This window comes from Zootoca vivipara, chromosome 8, assembly GCF_965207765.1.
Source record: "Zootoca vivipara chromosome 8, rZooViv2.hap1.1, whole genome shotgun sequence".
In the NCBI taxonomy this organism is placed as follows: domain Eukaryota; kingdom Metazoa; phylum Chordata; class Lepidosauria; order Squamata; family Lacertidae; genus Zootoca; species Zootoca vivipara.
The window spans coordinates 83,604,974-83,629,629 of record NC_142591.1 but is presented as its reverse complement, the minus strand read 5'-3'; the positions used below and the strand labels follow the sequence as shown (position 1 = coordinate 83,629,629).

At 45.5% G+C, this 24,656-nt stretch overlaps 1 protein-coding gene across 5 annotated transcripts in view; it reads left to right on the top strand.

Annotated features, from left to right (window-relative positions):
- Positions 1-24,656, top strand: part of TSNARE1 (t-SNARE domain containing 1) — a 378,187-nt gene that overhangs the window by 29,131 nt on the left and 324,400 nt on the right. For all 5 annotated transcript variants that reach the window (XM_088676051.1, XM_060277563.2, XM_060277562.2 and 2 more), the window contains exon 2: positions 19,341-19,424. The gene's annotated coding sequence lies outside the window, so the exon portion shown is untranslated. The remainder of the gene's footprint in view (positions 1-19,340; positions 19,425-24,656) is intronic.

The following is a 24,656-nucleotide window of genomic DNA, read 5'->3' as shown; positions in this document are numbered from 1 at the left end:
CTGAGTGATCCCCCCTCCCCATCCCCACCCCTCCCCACCCCTTCTCTACATAAGTGCCTGGAAACTTCCATTTCACTGTATCTGAAGAAGTGTGCATGCACACGAAAGCTCATACCAAAATAAAAACTTAGTTGGTCTTTAAGGTGCTACTGAAGGAATTTTTTTATTTTACTTCGATCCAGACCAACACGGCTACCTACCTGTAACCAAATTGGGAGGGGTGGCTAACACCCCAGAGGACAGGATCACACTTCAGAATGACCTTAACAGATTAGACAACTGGGCCAAAGCAAACAAGATGAATTTTTAACAAGGAGAAATGTAAAGTACTACACTTGGGCAAAAAAAAAAATGAAAGGCACAAATACAGGATGGGAGACACCTGGCTTGAGAGCAGTACATGTGAAAAGGATCTAGGAGTCTTGGTAGACCACAAACTTAACATGAGTCAACAGTGTGATGCAGCAGCTAAAAAAGCCAATGCAATTCTGGGCTGCATCAATAGGAGTATAGCATCTAGATCAAGGGAAGTAATAGTACCACTGTATTCTGCTCTGGTCAGACCTCACCTGGAGTACTGTGTCCAGTTCTGGGCACCACAGTTCAAGAAGGATACTGATAAGCTGGAACGTGTCCAGAAGAGGGCAACCAAAATGGTCAAAGGCCTGGAAACGATGCCTTATGAGGAACGGCTTAGGGAGCTGGGTATGTTTAGCCTGGAGAAGAGAAGGTTAAGGGGTGATATGATAACCATGTTCAAATATATAAAAGGATGTCATATAGAGGAGGGAGAAAGGTTGTTTTCTGCTGCTCCAGAGAAGTGGACAAGGAGCAACGGATTCAAACTACAAGAAAGAAAATTCCACCTAAACATTAGGAAGAACTTCCTGACAGTAAGAGCTGTTCGGCAGTGGAATTTGCTGCCAAGGAGTGTGGTGGAGTCTCCTTCTTTTGAGGTCTTTAAGCAGAGGCTTGACAGCCATCTGTCAGGAATGCTTTGATGGTGTTTCCTGCTTGGCAGGGGGTTGGACTGGATGGCCCTTGTGGTCTCTTCCAACTCTATGATTCTATGATTCTATGATTCTATGATTCACTTCAGTCAGCCTGGCCAGTGGACAGGGATGATAGGAGTTGTAGTCCAACATTCTCTGGAGAGCCATAGGTCCCCGTCCCCGTCCCCCTCCCCAGCCCTGCTGGTAAGGTCTTAAATGGTTTTGGATCCAACATCCGGGAAAGATTGGCTCTTTCCCGATCAACTTGCACGCCTCTGATTCCAGAGTCCTCTGCCTCTCCGGTGCTTCTGTTTCCATCTCTTGCATTGCTCTACCAAAATGCATGAACTTTCATTATGCTGCAGTCGGTTGCCATTATGTTGACGTGAAAGACTTTTCTCTTCAGAAAACACAGCATAAAGTCCCTCTGGCTTTCTGGCAGGAAGCCTAAACCGAACTAGGTAGATATTTATTTATTTGTTCCATTTCCTTTCTCCTTCAGTATCGCAGGGCCTTGGGGCATGGGTTTGCCAGATCCTGAGGATCTGCTAGGCCTCTGTGTAATGTGACCCAAGTCCTAGGGATCTTGAGTCACAAACACCTCCTGCTTCTCAGCCCAGGATATCAGCATTGTCCCAGCAGGCAGCATGAAGTAGCAGGTTCTGGTCTTCTAAAAAAAGCAAAAAAGCTTCTTACTGTCATGATGTGAGCACTGACTTCATCCAAGCTGAGGTTGAAGTGAGGCCTCATGCATGACAACAGTGTTATAAGACAGCAGAGCTCAGATGTTGCTCCTCCACATGCAGCTGCTGGGTGACCTTGGGCTAGTCACACTTCTTTGAAGTCTCTCAGCCCCACTCACCTCACAGAGTGTTTGTTGTGGGGGAGGAAGGGAAAGGAGAATGTTAGCCGCTTTGAGACTCCTTCGGGGAGTGATAAAGCGGGATATCAAATCCAAACTCCTCCTCCTCCTCCTCCTCCTCCTCCTCCTCCTCCTCCTCCTCCTCCTCCTCCTCCTCCTCCTCCACAATAGTCAGCCTAAGACCAAGCCTTATAAAGGAACAGCAGTTATGTCTAAGCAGGGGAGAGTCTGGTTATACTGAGACGTCTGATGGAGTCTTAAGACTCGGAAGATGACAGTGTGACATCTGTAGGCCAGAAGCTTCTTGACACTGCACCTCTACAGGAAACCATGGTTCCATTTTGGAGCCTTGGAGAAGACCAATTATTAGTGATGGAAAGCTGTATGACTTGCTCTGTACCAGAGAAGAGAACGGTTTGGACCTAAGAGCCACACCTTACAAAGGGATGGACTTGCCACATGGCATGTTCTGTTCTAGTTTTGATGACTGCTGCAAGATGGGCTTCTGCCTTCAGCAGTTCTCCAGCAGTGTTGGTTCATCCATCGTGGACATGAGACCTAGAATAGCCAAACACAGCGATTACTAGATTTTTCAGAACTGTAGGGAACTGTTTTTACCCTTGCATCATCTTTTCTCCTGAGCAATCCTTGCAAGGCTGCTATGAGATGTGCACATGACTAATAGTGCTGAATTGGGCTTCACCGTGACTATAGAGTGCCAGCGTGGTGTAGTGGTTAGAGTGTCAGAGTAGGTCCTGGGAGAACAGGGTTCAAATGCCCTGTGTGGCCATGGAGCTCACTGGGTGACCTTGGGCCAGCCTAGCCTACCTCACAGGGTTGTTAAGGGGATTAAATGAGAGGGGGAACCTTGTGTGCCATCTTTAGCATCATGGAGAAAAAAGGTGGAATATAAATGCAATAAAATAAAAATAAATATGAATATACACTAACTGAGCTATAGCACACCCCAAAATCCAGGTTGGTCATGGTGGGCAAGGCATCTTAGTGAAAAATTTTCCTCTTGCTTTCCAATATTGTAATTTAGGAATGGCCCATCATCTTCTGTTGAATGTAGTTTGCAGACTGGTGTCTCTATAAGTCACATGGGGACAGCAGCAATCCTTCCACAGGTATGTTTTAATTAGGTGGAAAAAGCATAATTTTTTGACGGCCTTCCAAGTTTTCCGAAGCAATATTAGAATAACTTGGAGAGCCTTTGCAAGGTCATAACAAGGTGACCACGAGGCAGTACAAGTGCTTAAAATGGATGAGCCTTCCCTGGAGTTATAGCTTTGGCAGTTAGATTTGACTTGTGCTTTTTGACTTGTGCTTGGTAAACCAAAGGCTTTTGTGATGTCTCTTTTCCCCAACGACTGGAGGATACTTTATGCATTCAACCCCTGAGCAAAGTTCAGTGGTAGGGGGAGACGGAGTAGGAATAGCTGATGGAACCATGTGGAACATTGCCATTTTGTTGCAGGGGTGTTGCACTTTAAATATTCAGCAAATATAGTTCTTTACTTAACGGAGGAATCCGTCACTGAGTTTTGTTCCCTAGTGGTTCCCTTGTGTGAAGAGTCCCTTCAGCAATGCGGCAAGATGAATAAGTGATGAGAGCAGTATTTGGAAAGGCAGATACCCAGGTAATGAAGTGAGCAGAACTTCTGCCGTTCAGACGTCTGACCATTTGCTGGAGAAATGTGTTTCTGTGTTCCAGTCTCTGCCCAAAATAAATCTGGCAGAAGATCTACCTTGCTTCTTGGCTTTGAGAAAGCACCATACTCAGCAGACTGGGCCAGGGGTAGCCAATGCTGTCCCCTTCAGATGGTGCTGGGTACAATTCCCATCACTCTTGAACATTGCCCATGCTGGCTGAGGCTAATGGGAGTCTAAACAACATTGGTTTATGCAGGTCCAGAGTCATGAATCCCAGTTGTGTGCTCGGTGGGACACTGATGATTCCCTTTGAATTAAAAAATTGTGTATGCTTCACCATGTTGGACATCATCATATGCTTTGGGTTACTGGTGTGTGTGAAGGATCATTTGCAACCTGGTTGTTTGCAGTTACAGGTAGGTAGCTGTGTTGGTCTGAGTCGAAGCAAAAAAATAAATAAAAAAATCATTCAGTAGCACCTTAAAGACCAACTAAGTTTTTATTTTGGTATGAGCTTTCGTCAGATACACTGAAACAGAATCCACCAAACCCTTATGTATATTCAGAGGGTGGGGATGATGGGAATGGGTGATGGGTGATGGGCTGATGGGAGTGGTAAACCTGTGGATGGCTGTTAACGACTGCTGATAGCATAATCAATCATGCATGATCAAGCTTTCTTTAGCGCCTCAGCCCTTGTCCCCCCCCCCAGGACCAATTGCAGCTATCAGCAGTCGTTAACAGCCATCCACAGGTTTACCACTCCCATCAGCCCATCACCCATTCCCATCACCCCACCCCCACCCTCTGTGTATATACCGTGTTTCTCATATTATAAGGCACGTCTTATATTTATTTTTTCCTCAAAAAAACACACTATGGCTTATTTTCAAGGGATGTCTTATTTTTTCCTCCTCCTCCTGCTGCGGCCGGCATTGCTGCTGCGCCTATCACTATGTCTTATTTTCGGGGTATGGCTTATATTCCTTGAATGCTTAAAAATCCTGCTATGGCTTATTTTATGGGTATGTCTTAAAATATGAGAAACAGGGTATATATATATATATGGATGGTGGATTCTGTGTATCTGACGAAGTGTGCATGCACACGAAAGCTCATATCAAAATAAAAACTTAGTTGGTCTTTAAGGTGCTGCTGAAGGATTTTTTTTATTTTGCTCCGGTTGTTTGCAGTAATTGAAACTGCCCATCATTGGATTTGCAAAGACACTTCTGTCCTATCACTCCATTCCATTTTATTTTGTTCAGGCCAAGGGCCATAATAATAATCATAGAATCTTAGAGCTGGAAGGGACTCAGGGTCATCTAGTCTAACCCCCCCACAATGCAGGAATCTTGGCTAAAGCATCCATGAAAGATAACCATCCAACCTCTGCTTAAAAACCTCCAGGGAAGCAGAGCCCACCACCATCTCCTGAGGGAGTCTGTTCCACTGCCGAAGAGCTAATAAAAATAAAATATAATAATAATAATAATAATAATAATAATAATAATAATAATAATAATAATAATATTGTTTATACCCCACCCACTCTGGGTGGCTTCCACCACATATAAAACATAATAAGATGTCAAACATTAAAAAAGTTCCTGAAACAGGGTTGCCTTCTGATGTCTTCCAAAAGTTGTGTAGTTCCTTATCTCCTTGACATTTGGCGGTGGTGGTGGGGGGGAGGGGAGGGTGTTCCGCAGGGAGGGTGCCACTACTGCAAAGGCCCTCTGCCTGCTTCCCTGTAACCTCCCTTCTTGAAGTGAAGGAACCACGAGAAGGCCCTCGGAGGTGGACCTCAGTGTCTGGGCTGAACCTTCCAGGCAACCTTCCAAGATCCATGTGCCAGTGGGGAGTGTCTGTGTCCTGGTTGCTCCCAGACTTCTCTGGTGCATGGGCTCAGAGGCAAAAGGGGGGAAAGAACAATGGATGTGAATGTTATCTTTGTACAGTAGACTAGTTTCTACATATAACCTCAAACCCTTCTCTGCCTTCTACAGTATCCGAATTCAAGGGTGCATTCTAAAAGTGGATTGTCTCAAATTGCTCAGAAGTGAGTAGAATACTCTATCCTGCCCATGGGCATGACAGAGGGGTTGGAAATACAAGCAAACACTCTGGGACAGAATGTGCAGATTCTGGGCAATTGAAACAATAGGAGTATGTCTTTCAGGACCCTGGACAGAGCCCAGGGAGCACACACATTGTTCCAATGGGACTCTCTACTGAGCTCTTAGCTACCTGAACTTGAGCATACCTCTAAGGATTCGCAGCTGAGTAGTTCAGAGATTTAAAAAGGCAGCCCTTTGGCCTAGATCTAAGCACTCACTTATCTCTCCATGATCTCATGCCAAAGCCCACTGTCTGCAGTGGTGCAAAGCACTTGGTGTAGGGTTCCAGCCTCCTATTATCCTAGCCAGTTTGAATCTGATTAAGGGTTAAACCACAGAGTAAGCTGTCCTGCCAGACTTAGCCTATGCCATCACTTCATATCTCAAAAGGAAATTTTATTATTTCTCTCTCTCTCTCCATGTGGATTTCAGTACATAAAGAACTCTGAGCTGGTCACTCCAGCCACATGGCTTTAACCAACCTCTTTTGCTTCGGAAAAGAACAGAGTATGAAACTAGCATTTTTCTCTATCGATACTAACTTTTACCTTTTGTAACAAAGCAACGTTTTGACTGCCTGTGCATCTTTCCTGACTATTTTACAGAAATGCACATTCATCATACCCTTGAAGAGTTTTGTAAATAAACAATTTTATGACTTACCAAACACGTGGTCTGTCTCTATGCTAGGGAATAGGATAGCTCGGAACGGGCTTTTAAAGGGGAATATTTTGGGGGTTCACTGAGAGGGCACATTTTTAAGATTGTGCAGCTCTATCTCTTCACACTTTTCTCTGCTACATCTCTGTGGGGTTTCTCTCACCAAAGAGTACTTGCCCCAAACCTCGGTCTGGGCTTCCCGGATTCCAACACTTGGAAGGGACCTCTTGATATCTAGAGGTCCAGTCTAGAGGCCTGTGGTTCAGTGGTTAGGCTTCATGATTCCAATTCTCCTTAGCTTCTCTGTCTATGTCCAAGTCACTGCTAGGTTTCAGGGTCCTGACAGCTCCTCTCCTTGGCCTCCCGAGGCTGTTACTTCATCAATAGGGATCTACCTTATACCGAGTCAGACCAGTGGTGCGCCTAGCTCAGTTTACCCATGCTGTCTTTTGAAATCAGAGTTGCTAGTACTAGTGTCTTGTCTCAGATGAATTGCTTTCCTCCCCAACCACTTTGGTCTAAACACCTGGTGGCTTTGGAGGAAAGCAAGAAGAGTTTTGATTAAACCAGTGGGTTTTCTTTGGGGAAGGCTCCAGGCTTCTATATTTGAAGTTGCTGTTCTGCACACACTTCTTCGATGCTTGGTATCTTTCCCCCCTTTGAAAAAGTAAAGCGAGGATGCTTTATCAACGGTAAGGGTGTTTCGGCAATAATAAAATTACTTTTAAAAATACACTTTTTACCTGATGTGACATGGTGGGTAGGATTCAGTGGTGTATGTATCCAGTGAAAGATGTCCACTAATGCAGTGGGACTTCCCCCTCTTCTCCCCCTATGTGCACCCCCAAAACATATTCTGGGTTTCCCCCCAAAACTTCATAGCATAGCAGATTTAGGGTGTGCGGGGGAGGAGAGTGCAGGAAAGTCTTCTTGTGTAAGTGGACCTCATTCTGTAGCTTGGTATTTTCTACTTTCTTGTAGCTCTTCGGGGTTTCAGAGTGAGTACATTTCCAGATAAGATAAGATAAGATAATATATCTTTATTGTCATTGTCCCCTTGCGGAAACAATGAAATTACTCGGTTGCTACATCCACTCAGATAAAGCATTCCGCATAATCCATAATTTAAAAACCTAATTAAAAACAGTAGATATAATACAAATAACAAGTAAAATAAGATGACTTCAAAGTCCAGGCTTTCCATTTAAGGCCAAAATCGCTCTAGAGAAGAAACTGTTTCTGAGACGGCTCGTTCTTGCCTGCATTGTTCTATATCTCCGTCCTGATGGCAGGAGCTGAAAGAAATGGTGACCAGGGTGCGTTGGATCTCTTGATATGTCTAGTGCTTTTCTATGGCACCTGGTGGTATAGATTTGTTCTAAGGTGGAGAGTGGGCAGCCAATAATTCTCTCTGCTGTTTTAATAATTCTACACAGCCCTGCTCTGTCCTGGGAAGTACAGCTTCCATACCACACACATAAACCGTACGTGAGCACGCTCTGTATGGCACAGTGATAGAAGGCAAGCAGCAGCTTTTGTGGAAGATGGCTTTTCCTTAAAATTCTCAAAAAATACAGTCTCTGCTGCGCCTTCTTCACAAGCCCCCTTGCATTAACACTCCAGGACAGATCCTCCTGTAACTCAATGCCTAGAAATCTAAACGTTGGGATCTGTCGGGAGATGCCAGGGTTTGAACCTGGGGCCTTCTTCATGCCAAGCAGAGGCTCTACCACTGAGCTAAAACCCTTCCCTGTAACTGTTCAGCCCCTGCTGTCCCAAAAGGCCTTTATTTAACAAATGCACCTTTTACCGAGCAAGGTTTTGGTCTATCACTTGAATTACAATTGACACGCTTCAGTGCATGGGGACAATTCACCTTTTTATATTGTCTATTACCAGGGAATTCGGGGCTGATTCTACAGCTACTGTAAAACGGGCTTTCAGTTCAAGTATGTTATAAATCGATTCTCTACGGTCTAGACGTGCCTACCTTTCCCTGACTTGCTGCTTGCAAGATACCATGTGGGAGGACCCAGAGTTTCTCACAAGACAGAGCTTATTTATCTTCTGTGACTCATTCACCTGACAGAGAAACAGCAGGCCTTTGATCGGTGGCTGTTAGCTGTAATGGCAATTTGGAACCTGATGATTAGAGGCCGAATGTCAGCTTTTGGAAGCGACAACAGGAGATAGCTCTTGCCTCCATACCCTGATTGTCACTTGCATGTTACCTACTTGGCATAGCTGCCAAGTACCCCGTTTTCCCGGGAAATCCCTGTTTTGTCTTACCTTTTCCCGGCGGTCCCCCATATCACTTCATCTCCCATTATTCTTCTGCCGGTGCCCCCCCCCCCCCCGATTTGCCCATCTATGGGCACCGAAAATGGCCAGCGCCAGCTTCGAAAGCCGTGTCTACGCATGTCCGGAAGTGCGTCGATGCGACGTCCGGTGTTGGCGGCGGCCATTTCCGGTGCCCATAGATGGGCAGAGTGACACCGGAAGTTGCGTCTACGCACTTCCGGACATGCGTAGAAGCGACTTTCGAAGCCGGCGCAGGCCATTTTCGGTGCCCATAGACGGGCAAAGCGACACCGGAAGTTGCGTCTACGCAACTTCCGGTGTCACACGGCTGCTGGTCCTGGATTCTGTAGTCCCGGACTTGGCAGGTATGCTACTTGATGGTAGTGGAAAACAGGGCTCTGGACTTGGTAGATATTTGGTCTGATGCAGCAGGGCTCTTGTTACATAGGAACATAGCCGCCTTACTCATGCTAGACACATTTTGCACCTGCCTTTCAACCATTTGCGGCCGGGGGAGATACCTGACGTCTCCACCATCTGGAGGTGCATGCCTGGGGATCCTTGGAACTTGACTGTTTTCACACACTATCAGTGATATTTTATCTGCACAGTCATAATGAGTTTCTGGAACCAAATTGCTTTTTCTGTGCATCCTGAGCAGGAGCAGTCAGCATTAAGTAAAAAAGGTTGGAATTGGCCAATAGATATGCGGACTTCCCCTGGATCAAGTGACTTTTCTTCTTTACGTTCCCAGAGCTCTTAACCCAACTGAAGGTTCTCATTTGAACTCATTTTAACTAAGAATCAATCACAGCCCGTCATTAGAAAAAAAATAAGACTTTAGACCAGGCATAGGCAAACTCGGCCCTGCACATGTTTTGGGACTATGATTCCCATCATCCCTGACCACTGGTCCTGTTAGCTAGGGATGATGGAAGTTGTAGTCCCCAAACACCTGGAAAGCTGAGTTTGCCTATGCCTGCTTTAGAGCCATCTTGCCCCAAAACGGCAACTAGGAATTCCGTTTTGGCGACTGTAACCTTGTAAGGAGCCATTTGGCGCCTAGCTTATATAGCTGATTTTCTAACACTGTGCCTAACACAGAGTCAGACCATAGAACCATAGAATTGAAACTTGGAAAGGGTCCCGAGGGTCATCTAGTCCAACCCTCTGCAATGCCCTGGAAGCCACTGATCCATCTAGCTCAGTATCATCTACACTGATTGGGAGAAGCTCCAGATAGGCTTCTCTCCCAGTCTTACCTGGAGATCAAATCTGGGACTTTTTGTGTGTGGATCTCAGCTGCTGAACTGTCTCTGTTCTTATGTATCTTCTGAATTCATAACCCAATACTGAACTGACCCACACCCTGCAATCACCATCTAGCTTTCCCATGTAAGTAGCATTCTGTGGCATGGATGATTGTCCATCATGCTGGTCCCCACCTGAAGCAGATTTGCTACCTGACTTTGAACTAGGCCTCCTTAGAAATAATTCAGTAGGGCTCCATTCTTGAATCTGGTGCTCTTGAGACCTTTTGGACTCATAGCTGCCAAGTTTTCCCTTTTCTCGCGAGGAAGCCTATTCAGCATAAGGGAAAATCCCTTAAAAAAAGGGATAACTTGGCAGCTATGTTTGGACTACAACTCCCATCACCCCTGTTCCCTGACTGTGGAGTTTGTGTATTTATTTATTTAGATTATTTGTACCCCGCTCTTCAACCAAAAAGGCTCTCAGAGCAACATCCCGGAGGAATGCTTTGCTAGGGGATGTTATTTCCTTGAAACTCCTGGGGAGAATCATCAGGGTGGTGGTGGTACGGTAGTTTTGCTCCCTGAAAGGAATTCTGGCTAACATTCATTAGAATATTGCTGTGGGTTTGGGAGCTCAGTCTGAATGATGCCCTGAAGCCCTTCCAATTCTCAGAGCCCAGTGAAGATTAGAATCTAAGGGTGGGTCCTGTTGCTGAACTCATGGACAAGCTTCTTGGCAAGGCAGTGACCTTAGCTGGCCACTTAAGTGTCCTCATCAGCATCCCAAAGCAATTAGCTCAGTTGCAAGAGCCGCAACGAAGGCATGGTGTCCTCCAGGCTAATGGGTGGGGCTTTCCTCCACCCCCTGTCCTAGCTTCTAGGTAGGAGTGCAGTAACCAGAGTTGTCTGCGAATGAGCTGGAAACAGGCTGGAAACTGGGGACACAGAGATCTGCTTGCTCTGTGCTGGATCCATAGAACTATATATCCTAAAGATACCACAGTCTGCACTGATCTTTGTTCCAGGCAAACTGAAACTGGGTAAATGCTTCGAACCCCTGGAGTCTCCCATTGCGTAATGATATTAACCTGACGTTCTGGCATTACAGAAATCGGTGCTTTCAGAATCACATTCTGTGCTTCCTTTGAGGGGATAATATAATGCAGAGTACATATTTGTTTCATGTCACACTCCTTATGCATATGCTGTAGAGCGATACTTTTTTTATTTTTTGTTCCCGGAATTGGTAGTTATGTGCAGCCTGTGTAGTTGACAGCATACAACTCGAAGCCAAGTGGCACGAATGTGCTTTCTTTGATCAGCTTTTCAGTAGTAATTTTGCTTGATGTGATTGGTAGGTTTATTTTACAAAATGATTCTTGCTTCGCAGCAGTAAGAGCAGCACATTTTGCATTTAAATGTGCCTTTCGCATTGGACTCGTTGGAATAGCCACGTTTATCTAAAAGGCAAAGGCGGCCGGATTGGTCCAAAAGGGACAGGGGAAACTATCCATGTTCAAATATATGAAAGGATGTCATATGGAGGAGGGAGAAAGATTGTTTTCTGCTGCTCCAGAGAAGCGGACACGGAGCAATGGATTCAAACTACAAGAAAGAAGATTCCACCTAAACATTAGGAAGAACTTCCTGACAGTAAGAGCTGTTCGGCAGTGGAATTTGCTACCAAGGAGTGTGGTGGAGTCTCCTTCTTTGGAGGTCTTTAAGCAGAGGCTTGACAGGCACATGTCAAGAATGCTTTGATGGTGTTTCCTGCTTGGCAGGGGGTTGGACTGGGTGGCCCTTGTGGTCTCTTCCAACTCTATGATTCTATGATTCTATCCACATCCACACTTGGGAAAGATCAAAATGACACAGGAACACAGGAAGCTGCCTTATGCCAAGTGAGACCATTGGGCTGTCCACCTCAGTGCTGTCCACACTGACTGGCAGCGACTCTCCAGGGTTTGAACCTGGGACCAAAGGCCTGGTTAAAGAGGAATGTTTTTGCCTAGTGACTAAAGGTGCATAATGAAGGTGCCAGGCAAACCTCCCTGGGGCGAGCATTCCACAAACAGGGAGCCACTGCAGAGAAGGCCCGCTTGCATGCTGTTACCCTCTGGACCTCTTGTGGAGGAGACACGTGAAGAATGTTGGAGATTCATTCCCTGTGCGCAGTCATGGGTTTGTTGTCTATCACATGACTGTATATGTGTTTACTTTCCACAGGAATGGGAAGTGATGTAGACAGGATGTTTGTCTTACTGTGTGTTCCTGAAGTGGGACTATTGTCCTTTGTTCTTTCTTTATGCTGCCTGATGCTAAAGAAAGAGGGAGCCATGTTGCAGTGCTCCGTGTGTGCTTATATGTAAATAAAGTGTTGTTGTTTAGTCGTTTAGTCGTGTCCGACTCTTCGTGACCCCATGGACCAGAGCACGCCAGGTACTCCTGTCTTCCACTGCCTCCTGCAGCTTGGTCAAACTCATGTTCGTAGCTTTGAGAACACTGTCCAACCATCTCGTCCTCTGTCGTCCCCTTCTCCTAGTGCCCTCAATCTTTCCCAACATCAGGGTCTTTTCCAGGGAGTCTTCTCTTCTCATGAGGTGGCCAAAGTATTGGAGCCTCAGCTTCACAATCTGTCCTTCCAGTGAGCGTAAATAAAGCAGATTAGCCAAATGCTGTGCTACTGAGTTCTGTTACACAACTGCACAAACCTCTGCGGATCCATGAAGTGTGCTGATGTCAGAAGGCATCAGTCGCTGTGATGTTCAGGCTGGAAAAAGCTTGTGAAGCTCCCGAACAATCTACCAGGAGGGAGGGAACATGCCAGTCAGGCATGTGTCTCTGCCAAGGTTCTACTCGAGAGTAGGACATCCTGACAAAGAAGGGCCTCAGAACATGATCATAGGGCCGTGCTCTCTTCTTCTCCAGAAGTAGGCTCAGAGACCTGAACCTGGTCTTAGCTGGAGACTCTGCAGCCACTTCTGGACTCTGGGGTTTTGACAGGCTATGGGCCTGTTCATCTGCTTTCACTTGAGTGGGGAATACGAATGAATGAGGAGGTGCACACACAATGCGAGGTGGTGAGGGCTGAAATGCATGGGGGCTGATGCACGTGAGTATATTGTGGGGGCGTGGGGTCAGAGTCCACCCTTTTCCCCACTTGCAATTTCCCTAGTCATGTTTACATTCCCTGTTGAGGGACGGCAGTTGGTTGGGGCCGTTCTCTTTATATAATGTGGCAAGTGGTTGTTAGGGAGTTCTGCCAGTCTTATGAAACTTTAGCATTATGAATCAGAGCACATCCTTCTGTGTTGCAATATCATTTTATTTTTCTTTCTCCACTTGCCGAAATAGGAATATTCCTTCTGTAGGTAACAATGGGATTTGAGTTTTGATAACGGCGGTGGCCCTCATGCGAAGCTGACAACCCCCCGCCTCTTCTAGTTTCTTCCCCAAGTTTCTTTCCCCTTATTTAAATATCAAAAATTCAGATGCTTTCAGAAGTGGTGGTATTGGAAAGGGAAGCGTGGGTGTTATTGCAAGGTTGAGCCAATCCATTTTTATCTCATTATATATCTTTTTTTCTACCTAATGCTTTTTTATTATGTGAACGGTGCTGGGTTTTTAGATCCGATGCAGGGATGACGTTGCTATAACAACACCATGATTCATGTAATTTCTGCAACATTCTGTTGGGTGGGTTTTGCAGCTTGAAAGCTTCTACGCAGTAGTGGTGGGGGTTCCTCTGGTTTGCTTCTGTCCACCCCACTGCAAATATGGTGCCCAAGGGTCTTACGAACTCCCACCATCTTTTGTAGCAGAAACCAATTTTTCACATGGCTGCCATGAAGTTCTTTGTTGACGGACGTGATGTGTTGTGTTGAACATCACACTGAGCTTCAGAAGCAAGGTCAAGGATGGGGTTTTTTTTTGTTCCACTTCCACTTCTCAACTTAGCAAACGTGGCATTCACACTGCGCCTTTGAGGGATTTGGAGCAATTCTGAAGCATCTCTAGCTATTCAAGCTCAGGAGAAGAGGAAAGGGCTTGTTGTGCTTCATTCCAAAGGGAGCCAACCCTTGAGATGTGGTTGGACTACACTTCCCATCACCCCTTACTATTGAACCTGCTGCCAGGGGGCTGATGGGAGTTGGAGTCCAACTGCAAATGGAAAGCACCTTGTTGGCGCCCCCTGCTCTCATCCTGGAAGGAAAGAGAACCAAATAAAAGCCAGGTACTCTTGTGTAGAGGGACGTGGGTGGCACTGTGGTCCAAACCACTGAGCTTAGGACTTGCTGATCAGAAGGTCGGCGGTTCGAATCCTTGTGACGGGGTGAGCTCCCGTTGCTTGGTCCCAGCTCCTGCCAACCCAGCAGTTCAAAAGCATGTCAAAGTGCAAGTAGATAAATAGGTACCGCTCCACTGGGAAGGTAAATGGTGTTTCCATGTGCTGCTCTGGTTCTCCAGAAGCAGCTTAGTCATGCTGGCCACATGACTCGGAAGCTGCCTGCAGACAAACGCCGGCTCCCTCGGCCTATAGAGCGAGATGAGCACGCAACCCCAGAGTCGTCCGCGACTGGACCTAACGGTCAGGGGTACCTTTACCTTTACCTTTACTCTTGTGTAGACTTGACAGTAGAGCCTCTCAAAATGTTGGTAGTAAACAGAAGGTGGAATAGAAGTGGTAGCTCAGTGAATGGTTTAGTCCCAAATGTTATGTTCTGTAACATTTGTGCATCAACCCTGCTGGTTGAGGCCAATGGCCCATCTAGTCCAGCATCCTGTTCTCACAGTGGCCAGCCAGATGTCTGTGGGAAACCCACAAGCAGGATTTGAGCACAAGAGCTCTCTCCTTGTCTGTGATTTCCAGCAACTGCTATTCAGAAGCATTGCTGCCTCTGACAGTCTTCTTTCTCTTTCTTTGGCGATCCCTCGTAGCCAAGTAAGATTTTCTTCCACAAACACGGTTTTAACAATGAGTCCGTAAGTAACTGTGGAGGCCAATTCCAAATCCACATGTCCTTCCATAGTGGGGACATTGGTTTCCGGGCGGTAGTTGATCATGGCGAAGGTTTGCAAAGTGTGCCTTCTTCTCCCTTGCGTCCTGAGTTCGAGTGTCTGCAAAGCCCATGACATCTTTGGTAAAGGCTGTTCTCCAATTGGAGCGCTTGCAGGCAAGTGTTTCCCAATTGCTGGTGTTTATACTACATTTTTTTAGATTTGCCTTGAGACGGTCTTTAAACCTCTTTTGTTGACCACCAGCATTACGCTTTCCATTTTTAAGTTCGTAATAGAGCAGTTGCTTTGGAAGATGATAATCAGGTATCCGAACAACATGACCAGTCCAACGAAGTTGATGTTGAAGAATCATTGCTTCAACACTGGTGATCTTTGCTTCACTGGTATTAGTTCGCTTGTCTTGCCAAGTGATTTGTAGAATTTTTCAGAGACCCCGTTGATGGAATCTTTCGGGGAGAGCAGGTACGGCATAGCCATCTGGGTTGGTAGTCATCTAAAGCCCTCTCATGCATGAGTTTGCTTAATCCTCTTTTAAAGCCATCCATGTTGGCGGCCATCCCTGCCTCTTGTTGGAGCAAATTCCAAAGTTTGACTATGGGATGTGTGAAGAAGCACTTCCTTTTGTCTGTTCCGCTTCATGGGATGTCCACATGTTCTAGTGCAGGGGTCAGCAACCTTTTTCAGCCGTGGGCCGGTCCACTGTCCTCAGACCATATGGTGGGCTGGACTATATTTTGAAAAAATAATAATAATATGAAGGTTTTTCTATGCCCCACAAATAACCCAGAAATGCATTTTAAATCAAAGCACACATTCTACTCATGTAAAAACACCAGGCAGGCCCCACAAATAACCCAGAGATGGATTTTAAATACAAGGACACATTCTACTCATGTGAAAACACGCTGATTCCTGGACCATCCGTGGGCCGGATTGAGAAGGCGATTGGGCCGCATCCGTCCCACGGGCCTTAGGTTGCCTACCTCTGTTCTAGTGTTACGAGAGAGGGAGGAAAAACCCCTTTCTAAATCTACTTTCGCCACACCATGTAAAAATGCTTCTGTTAGAGTCCTCCTGGTGGTGCAGAAATAAAACTGGTTTCAAACTGGATAGGAGACCAGGTGTTGAGATACTTGCATTGGAGGGGGTTGGACTAGAGGTCTGACCTCCAGGATCCATTCCAACTCTTTAATTCTTTGAACCTCTCACTCCCCTATTCAGCTGATCCCTCTATTTAGCTGTTGGCAATCTCTTGTCCAAGCAAATATTAAATGCCTGGGCCCTTCCGCTTGTCCCCTCTCACCAGTTTTACAAGGGCATTTCTTCCTTTGGTCTCTATGCCTTTAAATTCAGGAGCGACCGATTTTCAAACTGAAAGGTTCTTTGGGCAGGCATGGTGGGGGATGTACCTTGGATGGCTTGGAACGTTGCATTAAGAGTCTGGCATGACAGATAAAAACACACGCTTGACCCTGCCTTCCTGTCCTGGCTAATTATATTAAACTCCATTTGCATGCTGCCATGAGAGTTTAAGAGGGGTCGATGCATATTAAATCTGCAAAATGACAGTCCGAGGCCAGGGGAGCATTGGACAAGTGGCAATTAGGCCACTAAGAGGATCACACCATGTTTTCGTATTGCCGGGAGAGGTCAGCCGATCTTTGCCTTAAATGCTTGACAGATGCACCCAGCGGTGCCTCTTGAGTGCATTAGTGGCAGGATCAGTGCGGTGAAGGACAGCAGGCAGCCTCTGAGCAGAAAGTGGTGCGGTAGGTGTTTTGCAGAAAAAAATATTAAGCCACCAGCCAAGTGGCTCAGTGGTCCCTGCCAGATTCCTTGCTCCTTTGGTCCTGCTGAGGGAACTATGCCACTCCAAGGATGTGCTGGCCTTCCCAAAATATGCTTCGAGGTTTACTTTTACATCCAAGCAGGATGTGAACACGGGCCAACCACTGCCTCTCAGCCTAACCTGTCTAGCAGAGTAGATGAGAAGGGAGCTAACCATAAATCCAACCTTCAGCCTCTTGCGGGGAGGGGACATGGAGTATAAAACAAAAGCAGGTAGTTCTAAACATGGTCGATTGAGTTCTATGGGGGAGTGAATTTTATGAATACCCCCCCCCCCCCATTTTTATTTTTTTAATCCCTGCAAGTAGAAAAGTAGAGCGCCAAGAGTCCAGCCCAGCCCAGCCTTCTCCTTGCTGTGTTGGTTTCCTATTGCAGTGGTCGCCTCTCCCTGCTCCCCAGGAGTCTGATATGGTACAGTATGTTCAATTCTACCACCTCAGAAGGACATCAGATGAACCCAGTTGGATCAGGACCGTGACCCATCTAGTCCAGTGTTGTGTTGTCACAGCAGAGAACCAGATGCCTCTTGGAAGTCCTGTGATTCCTGCGTTGAAGGGGGTTGCACTAGATGACCTTTGGAGTCCCTTCCAGCTCTACAAGTCTCTGATTCTATGCATTAAGGAGAAGAGCACAACACAGCTTCCCTTCTTCCTCAAGAACTGCTCTGCCACCCCAAGATCTGTACCATGCCACACATTTTTTCTCCATACTGCCTCTTAGCCTGGGTCAATTACCCTCATCTGGGTCAATTACCCTCATTTCTGCTTTGTCCCCTCACTTTCTTACCTTAACTATCAGCAGAAGATTTGCCAAAAAAGCCCACCTCGGTATATTTTAAAAGTGAAGCATTTTTTTTTTTAAAAAATGTGCTGAGTATAGTTGCAGTTCTTAAACTAGCTGGATTTGGGGGGAAGTGTTTGCTTAATCTCTTTCCATTGACGTTTTTTCCTTTTTGGTATGTTTTAAAATAATTATTACCTGTCCAAAGCATTTGAGGCTGGAAAGGCTGATAATTAGTAGGTCTGCAAACCTTAATTGGTTTAATCGGCAGATCAATCCACTAAAGCTTTAATTGATTAATTTGTAGGGCTCCAAGTTGAGGCACACTTTCATTTTATTTGTTTTCTTCTGGCGAGCTACTACAATAGGGAACAAAAAGGAATCTAAGAGAGGTAAGTCAGGCCTACAACAGCAAAATTTAGTAGCGTGGAGTTTGAATTTCCAAGCACTTCACCACAAGTCATTCCCCACAAGTGTTCCCAAACAGACAGTTACCCTCTCCACCTTAAAACAGTATTGCACTTCTCTATGAATAGACTTCACCCAAACCTGCTGATTTCTGCCTCTTGTGCATGAATGATGCAAGTTAGGAAAGCAATGGGGAGCATGAACTGAACACCAGGAACAAAGGGAATCATGTCTTCCTAGCAACATGTTTCAGTGGTACCTTGGTTCTTAAATTCCTTGGTACTCAAACAACTTGGAACCCAAACACTGCAAACCCGGAAGTAAGTGTTCCAGTTTGCAAACTTTTTTTGGAAGCCAAATGTGCTCCGTTTTGAGTGTTACGCTTCCGTTTTGGGTGCCACGCTTCCGTTTTGAGTGCTATGCTGAGCTCTGTCTATTTTTGCTATTTATTTTGCGTTTTTGTTTTTGCGTCTCTTTTTGTCATGTTTTTGTGACTGTGTGGAACCTAGTTCCGCTACTGATGGATTATGTGACTACAATACATTGGTTATTGCTTTCATTTTATGGATCAATGGTCTTGTTAGTTAGCAAAATTCATGTTCAATTGCTGTTTTAGGGGTTGTTTTTAAAAGTCTGGAACGGATTAATCCGTTTTGCATCACTTTCTATGGGAAAGCACGCCTTGGTTTTGGAACGGACTTCTGGAACGGATTAAGTTTGAAAACCACAGTACCACTGTATAGTCCTGTGTTGTACCAAACTGCTGTTGGCATCCGGCTGTCTCAAGAAACAATGGGAGGGCACCTCCAGGGGTGAAGTCAAACCGCCACATTAGCAGTACCGAGGTGACCTCACTGGGGTTCAAGCTTGGGTGATGCGTCTGGAGGTCCTGGGCTGCCCAGACGACAAGACCCTCCCCCCTCGGTCTCACTGATGCTGTCCAAAGGAAAGCAGAGCAAGACTATTAGCATCAGCTTGACTGCAGCAGTTGCCGGAAGGAGGCCTACAAAGTGCCACCCACTCTGGATTTCTGCAGGGTTTACTCCTTAACCTTTTCTTCTCCCGAAGGTATCCCGCAAGGAAGCTACTCGCTGCAGAGTCCTCGGTGTGAGAACAACTTCATTCACATTGCTTCCACTAGAGAAAAGGCCCTTAGAGGCTTTTTATTGGTAGTGTTTATTTAGCAATGTTTCTATATCTCATTGAAAGTTAATTATTGCAACCATCCTGTAACATTATCATTACCATCCATTGCCTAGATCTACGCATAGGCTGACACAGAGAGTATGTGGTCTGTTTCCTAGGATGTTCATAGCAATGTGGAATTTGAATCACTGCACCAAATTTCTATTTTATTTCAATGATTGACACAGTCTGTTTATGGTAAATTGGCCTCTGCATTGCTCATTCAGTCCCCCCCCCCCAAATCTTGTTTCCATAGATTGTCGGGAGAATCTTGGCTGATCGGGAGAGGTGGACACTTTGGGAAACCTCCATAGAAAATTTGGTCTTGTTTCTGCACAAGGTAATGACAAGTCAAGTTCTTAAATTTAGTGACCTGATACTTGGGGGTTTTGTATTGAATAGGGTGATGTTCTATTTCCTCTGGCTCCGGGTCCCAGAGTTGGCTTGAGGAGGACTCTGATTCAGATGATGCACCAGCCATTCTGCTTGAGGTTGCTATGCTGACCGAGCCTGAAAACGTGGCTCTTTTCCATCAATCATCTTCTTAGTCTGAAGTCCTTTAAATATTGCAACAATCTCCCCTGGCAGATGGAGCCAATGGAAGTGCCACCAGCCCTTTTAAGATTGCAGAGGACTTTGAGCCTTTGATAATATACCGTAGTGTCACTCCAAACTCACTTCCCAAGGCCCACTGGGAGCTGTCCAGGGTCCTGGTTTGCCTTATTCGCACCTTGGTCTGGACCAGAAGAAGCTCTGTTATTTGTTACTACCTTCCCTGTGACACCTCAGCCCCAACAGAACAGGACAGGATGTCGGTGAAGACAAATGCAATAATCCTTCCCAGATGTTTTTTTTTGGATTACAACTCCTATCAGTTCCACCAAAAATAACACACACACACACACACACACACACACACACACACACACACACACACACATCTGGGTTGGGGAAGGCTGGTTTAAAGTGAGGTTAATGATTCCTAGACTAGTCACATGGGCGATCCAGGCCAATCATGACTGGAGCTTCTTGAACAGGCGGACCCATCTGTTCCATGTCACAGGACCCAAAGCCTCTAGAGCAGCACCTTTTGATGCTGATGTCCTCTCCCTCCACCCCTTCATTCTCTTGCTTGTGACTCAATCCTGATACAAGCATGGTCTTTCTATGCCCATACAAGAAAGGACAGTAAACTGTGGGTGGTATCCTGTTCTATTAGCGCAAGGACTTTGGCTTTGTAATAGAACTTCCCCTCTTCTCCCTATATACCCCATAAATAATTTTTAGGGGTCCCCATAACTCCCTAGAATGGATTTTGGGTAGGGATGGGCACATGTGGGGAGAAGGAGAGCAGTTCCATTGTAGTTACAGGTAAGTAGCTGTATTGGTCTGCCATAGTCGAAACTATATATATATATATCCTTCCAGTAGCACCTTAGAGATCAACTAAGTTTGTCATTGGTATCAGCTTTCGTGTGCATGCACACTTCTTCAGATACTGTTGTGCAAATGGAAATCCTTTATCTTATGGAACAAGTGCATTGGATGGTCCCCCTTTATCAAGTGTCATCTCAAAGGCTTCTGAAGGACCACTTAGTTTGATAAGGAGGTGAGAAGAAGCTAATACAGTGTCTTCTAGGAAGTTTGATGTAGCTATAAAGATATGATAGCTGGTGATGGACCAATTAGTGCATTTCAAGCCCTCCAAATTACATTCTTCTTTGAAGTCCCTGGCAGTATCCCAGTGGGTGTGTAACTCCACCATTGGTTTGCCTCTGAGTTAATACGTAATGAATTACCGTCCAGCCCACAAATCTAGAATGTTTGATGGGTCAATCTAATTGGCTGTATTTTAATCTATGCCTGTAACTTAAAGGTCGTTGAAAATGACCAGTAGGTTGAAACAGGTCTTGCGATTGTATATAAAAACATTTTGTGTGTGTGTGTGTTGGGGGGGGGGGGGGACAGACATTCTCGTGTGTGTTCAAATTTGACCCAATGAGGCAATATACCAGCAATTTCATCCATAATAACTCTCAATTGACACGTTTATTATTCCTGTGCAAGTAGAGTTGTGCTTTGTTAATCTCTCTCCGAGGTGAAGCTAGTCACACATAATACTTCATTACAGTATATTCAGCAGAAGATTTCTATGGTCTGTTATGGATGTTTTCAGTAACACGGGATATAATACACTTACTTCGTTAAAAAGAAGGGGGGGGAGAGAAAGGCCCTTTAAACTTTTTGAAATCTATCCCAACTTTTCGTGGCTGCTGTCATAGCTCTGGCATATTTTGACACTAATGACTAGAACTGAAGCAACAGGAGGTAAGAATTGTACAATGTTGCCTGCAGGCCTTGATGGCAAAGCTAGGTTAGCTACCATGGAAACTGAGTGAGCCATGGTCCCCCGTTCGGTGAGATGTTCCTGGTCTACCCACTGGTGATTTTTGCAAAGTTAATTGTTTTATGTAGAAATGTACCAACAAAGAACATCAGAGCCAAACCTACCTCCTATAAGCAGATAGCCCAACTGGTATCCCTGTATCAGCTTCCCCAAAGACAGCAACTACACTCCAAAGATGCTTCAGCCAAGCCTCTCACTTCTCCTGCATCCAGTTTAATTACAGTTATTACTTTCTAACGATAAACTGTCTGGGCATGTATGTATTACGTTCTCACCTCCCTTCAGAATGTGGGCTCCAAACCTCACCACTGAAAACAAATTGCCCGTTCAAGGGGGAAATACCTGCATGCTAGCAAGAAATTTAATAAATGATTTGTAATAATACCCCCCTGCCCACTCAAAACAAAATCTATCTTAGTTCTTTTTCCAAGTCCCTGGATTTCATCAGATAGCATTTCAAGCAAAAGAACTTAAATAATTGTACTGAATTTAAGAAGGACATTGACAAAATGAAGCATGTCCATCAATTCTTGTCTAATGTAATGTTTTGGGGGAGTATTGGGGTGTCCTTGGGTGAAATATGCAATACATTTAATGGGGACCATGTTGTTCAGCCCAGGTAAAACAAGAACAGCAGGACTTAACATGAGTGCTCAGAAACATGAGGAGATGTCTTATTACGCAACACACAGATGCACCCACTGTTGCAAGATGTAACAGTGACCCTATAAGATGTCTTTAAAAGTCCATTCTTTCCCCAAAACACATGCCCTCCATGTGCTCAGGCAGGGCTATAGCTCCATCCAGCAGGCTATCAAGTTGGGGAAGAATAGAGTAGCTGAATCCAGGAATGTCAAGATCTGTCATTGGTTATTGGTATGGCGGTATGGAACCCCAGTGAATGCTGTTCGAGGGGGATTTGAAACAGACAAAACAGCAGAGAGCTGTTGCCTTCAAGCCCTGTTTCTGAGCCTCTTGGAAGCCTCTGATTGGCCATTGTGGGAAATGGGATTCCGCACTTCATTAACCTTTGGCCAGATCCATCTGTGTCTTTCATTCCAGCAACTGTTTTTGTAATTGAAGGATCTAGAACTGGAGACCCTGCGGTTCATTTTTCAAGGGGGTGGGGGATTTCCCCCTGTTCCCAAGAGGGGGATGATGGCTTCAAGATGCCAAATTTAATGAGTCCCTGTTTTTAATCTGTGCAGAAATAGCTTAGCATCTGGTTGGGTTCATCTGTGAGTAACAAGGTCCCTCCCATGTTGTTCCCTAGACCTTTCCTTCATGTGCTGTGTAGGCTGGAGATGAATAATGTCTCTCATGTCGAAAGCGTTAAGAATTCCAAAGTACCCTGGCGAGATGCACAAATAAACCTTCAGAGGTTCCTGCATATGCACACATAACTTCTGCAGCTTTCTGGTTGCCGTGTGGAGGTTTCCTACATCATTTGCCTTGCTAGGGTTGCTCTAGGCATGTTGAACTGGGAGGCCCTGGTGCTGGCGTTCATTTGCCACTACCTTCAGCCACCAGGGCTGATGGAGAACTAAGCCAGAATGCAGCCATCACAGACCTCTTAATCTTGGGTGATCAATTGACCCAGGAGAGCTTCTCCCAAACCTTCTATACAGGAACATAAGACCAGTGGTCCCTCTTTTCAAATAGTGTCTATAGAAATTGACAGAAGCTCTCCAGGGTCTCCCTTGTTGTTGTCGTTTAGTCGTGTCCGACTCTTCGTGACCCCATGGACCATAGCATGCCAGGCACTCCTGTCTTCCACTGCCTCCCACAGTTTGATCAAACTCATATTAATAGCTTTGAGAACACTGTCCAACCATCTCATCCTCTGTCATCCCCTTCTCCTAGTGCCCTCAATCTTTCCCAACATTAGGGTCTTTTCCAGGGAGTCTTCTCTTCTCATGAGGTGGCCAAAGTATTGGAGCCTCAGCTTCAGGATCTGTCCTTCCAGTGAGCACTGAGGGCTGATTTCCTTCAGAATGGATAGGTTTGATCTTCTTGCAGTCCATGGGACTCTCAAGAGTCTCCTCCAGCACCATAATTCAAAAGCATCAATTCTTCGACGATCAGCCTTCTTGATGGTCCAGCTCTCACTTCCATACATCACTACTGGGAAAACCATAGCTTTAACTATACGGACCTTTGTCGGCAAGGTCATATCTCTGCTTTTTAAGATGCTGTCTAGGTTTGTCATCACTTTTCTCCCAAGAAGCAGACGTATTTTAATTTCGTGGCTGCTGTCACCATCTGCAGTGATCATGGAGCCCAAGAAAGTAAAATCTCCCACAGCCTCCATTTCTTCCCCTTCTATTTGCAAGGAGGTGATGGGACCAGTGACCATGATCTTAGTTTTTTCTGATGTTGAGCTTCAGACCATATTTTGTGCTTTCCTCTTTCACCCTCATTGAGAGGTTCTTTAATTCCTTCATGGACCACTGCCTTGTCATGACAAAGGGGCTTGAATAACTCGGAGAAGCTATAAGCTATGTCGTGCAGGACCACTGAAGACAGACAGGTCATAGTGGAGAGTTTAGACTAAACGTGATCCACCTGTAGCAGGAACCGGCAAGCCACTCCAGTATCCCTGCCAAGAAAACTCCATGGACAAAAACAACAGCCCTACCTACAGTTCCTTAAACCTGGGACCTTCTGAATGCAAAGCAGATGCTCCTCCACTGAGCTAAGGACATTACCGCTGTGCCACTGACATGTACTCATTGTGGACAACTCATGGCTAGGAGGAAACACTAGGCTACTGTTTTAGGCTTCCATGTACCTGCACCATTTACAAAGAGACCCACTTTTCCATTAGCAATGTCTGATTATGGCAAGCCAGCAGGAAACGGGCCTGCGGAAATGGAAAGGATCACTGCTTTTCCCTGTTGCTTTGAGAATTGATAAGAATTTTGGATCTCCCCACTCCCATCTGCCCGGGTTTCAGTTCTGCTCTTTAAGTGAAGTGTGATGGGTAAAACCTCTATTTTTGTTGTAATTCATTCCCAGAGCTGCTTGTTAGCTTTCCAGATCTGTCACACTCTCAAATCAAACTTGACACCCTTATAATAGGGCGTGTTAAATATATAATGGTGTCATTTGTGTATTTGCGCTGTTACGAGCTCCTTCCCATGAATAGTAACTTATTTTTATATC